Genomic DNA, 3,467 nt, shown 5'->3' with positions numbered 1-3,467 from the left:
CTTTACTTTTGCATTTTTTCTTTTGCCCCATTTTTGTAGTAGCTGTAGATGTCATTTTATACATGATTTAAAATAATAATAATAATAATAATAATAATAATGAAGCCATGATGAGACAAAATGGCAAGAATTTTGTGGAAAATAGTACTGTAAAAGAGTCAAAACAACAAATAAACAAAATTGACAATATCAAGTTAGCTAAAATGAACTAAAATTGTACTAAAACACAAGAGTAAAAGGGAAACAATAAATAAATGCATAAACAACAGTAAATCAGGAAATTCAAAACAAAATCTCACGTTTTCAGTATATTTCCTATTCAACCATACTAAGGCTGCATGAAAAAAAGAAAGAATGTTTAAAAAAAAGCAAGTAAAAAAACATCCTTGAATTAACAAATAATTTTTAATAAAACCTTTTTACTCTAAATGTCCTCCAGCTGGCTGATTTCTACACTGTAACCAATCAGCAACAAGAAAAAAAATCTGAAGTGTACCTGTTCTTCTGTTAGAATTCTCTCTCACACTTTGCTGGCCTAAAGGCAAGTTAACAAGTTGTGGCAAGACCCTCTGAGCTAGATATTTGTATAAATATACAGGCTTGGAAAATCTTCTTTTTTTATTTTTTTATAATGGGAGCACCTGTGTTATTTAACTGTTTACATGAGATTATTTCAACTAGCTTTCCTTACTTAAATTTTCAGTTTATATAAAACAAGCATGGTTATTTTATATATTTGACAAACCATTTATTGCTTTTGCTTGTACATTTTGTCAATTCTTAGATTTCTGTTGCTAGGAAGTTGTTGGTTTGTGTTTACCAGGTACTCCAATTTGTTGGATTCACAATAAATAAGAATACTTTTGTTAAATTTTAATCAAAGAGCTGTATAAAAATGACATCCACCACTCTATATTGTGATGCTATTACATTACTAGCTAGTGTGGATTGCTTTTGACATAATTTTTTAAAACCTTACTGATTGATATTTTCTTGCTAATAAGATATTTAATGATTTGCTTCTTATATATATATATATATATATATATATATATATATATATATATATATATATATATATTTTTTTTTTTTTACAATTGTTTTCATAGCAAATTGTGAGTTTGTATTCAATTTGTTGGGGTTACAATTTTTTTTTGTTGAATTAGTTAAAGAGAACCATGTAAAAAAAATATATAACTCTGTCATTTGGGACCTTAAAAAATTGCATTTGTGTTAGAATATAAACCACTGACCTTGAAAACTAAAGCTCTAAAACTAATTGCTAAATATCTACTCACCTAGCTAGTGCACACTGTTTAGGAATTTTTTCCAATTTCTGTTAGCTAACTTTTCACCTAGTTTCAGTTTTACTTGAATTAACACAAAATAATTTACTACAGGTAGTCATGTAATAAAGAGAACATAATAATAATAATAATAATAATAATAATAATAATGTAAGGATAAATTAATTGTCTCACTTTTTTCTCATTATTTAATCAACTTTGCCACTTGTAATTATATAGATTTTCGCAAAAATTACTGTTACATAAACTACTTTAACACTAAAACTTCCAATGTTAGCTATAAAGGATTTTGAGAAATTTGCTGTTCCTTCTTATTAAATGTGCTTATTATTGTTTCCTACCTATATTATTTACAATTTCACCTAAGACCATTTAAATTAACTTGCCTCTCAAAAATTTCATAGTGCGATATATAATTTAAGTGTGACATACAGTATAGTGTAATTTAGGCAGAAATAACTGGCTAAATAATAATATAATAGTGTTCATTTCATAGTACTGTTTATTACTTAGTGCGGCACTGCTAATGAATACATATCTCCATTTCTTATAAATCTGCTACTAGGAAGGTGTTGGATTTTCAAAAAGTTCCACTAACCATGTTAACAGGAAATGTTGTATAACAACAGCTTTTTAAGGCAGAAATTTTGATTTGGACGCCTTTATGAGAGCATCAACAGCTAGCTAACTAGTAAAGTTAGTGCAGGACATTTAGAAAATGTTGCTGTTAATTTTTTAAATATTCTTAAAATATGTATTATAATTTTTTACTGAACTCAAACATTGGTCTCAGTTAACATACAACGTTTATTAACGTGTGGTACTGAGAATATACTTATGTTTCATTTTGAATGAATGTAACAGGTGTAAATACACTATTCAAATGTAATTAATAGTCAAAGTTTGCTGAGGCATTGAACAGTTCATAAACCACAGGTTTTCTTTTTCTTTTTTTTTTTTACAGTTCTGAGTTGAAGCATCGGTTCAAGATCAAAGAATGGTTAGATGGTTCTCAAGTGAACCTGGTTTCTCTTCTTTGCCAGTGTATTCTCTGGCCTTTCTATATCCTCGCTCTATGAGCAAACACTACGAGGCAGTCAAGATTGCATATTTACCCACACACAAAGGCAAGACCCCACCTGTTACTGTGTTACTGTTCTTTCAGATACTCTTTTCATCTTAAGATCCTTTGGTTCTGTGGGAGATGAAGGAGTGGTCTTTGACATTGTGCAACACAATCGCCAAATCTTTCATCTTACTTCAACCGTCAAAGGTTTCAAAGACCTTTATATATGCATCCTCATGAGAGAGAGAGAGAGAGAGCAACAGAAAGAGAAAGAAACAGAGATCATGATGAGACTAGATGGAAGATCGGAAGAATCATGCGCCAATAACTCAAATTACGGTTTCCTGCAATATGAGCTACAGAAACTCATGGCTTTTATGAGGATCGCAAAAGGGTTATGGCAGTTACAGTCAACTATGTCATAAATTTTCTTTTTTTCTTCTTCTTTTTTTTAAGCAGTGCTTTTTAAAGGTGTGCTCGTCAGTGTTTTTATTGCTTATAACATTGATGCATCCAGAGAGCACAATGAAACGTAATTGCTGACAATGTGATCAAAGCAAGCATATCGTACACATACAAAAACCACAGGCCCGTGCTGTACCCTGCGGTTGTGTTTATATCCCTCCTGTCAGTCTTTTTTTTTTTTTTCAACACAGATCCTTCTTTAGTGCTCAAAACTTAAAGATGGTTGAATTCCATACCAGATACTATTGTTTTAAGAAACAAAAATGATGAACCTGTTGATGAAGTAACTAGAATTTTCTTGGAAAGTTAATTATTGTAAGCCTAAATAGCTGCGTTTGGTAAGTTGTTTACCATATAAGCCTCATGTAAACAGTAATATCCTCAATCCAAACTTGTTGTATACAAATTAAAACTTTATCAGATGTTTTTTTCTCACTGCTTCCATGACTGATTTTAAATGTGGGTTTTGGCAGGCTGCTGGTCTTCCCTCTTTCCAGTACTTCATACTGCCACTTCATCTTTTACTGGCACACAGACTGTACTCGTCTACTTTCAGCTATGGATATAGGCTCGTGATTGACCACGATGGCTGACCAGGATAGTGAATGTGAGTAAATGGCCAAGGATAA

This window comes from Clarias gariepinus, chromosome 2 (assembly GCF_024256425.1).
Source record: "Clarias gariepinus isolate MV-2021 ecotype Netherlands chromosome 2, CGAR_prim_01v2, whole genome shotgun sequence".
Classification (NCBI taxonomy): Eukaryota; Metazoa; Chordata; class Actinopteri; order Siluriformes; family Clariidae; genus Clarias; species Clarias gariepinus.
The sequence above is the reverse complement of the archived record's forward strand: the minus strand, read 5'-3'. Positions refer to the sequence as shown.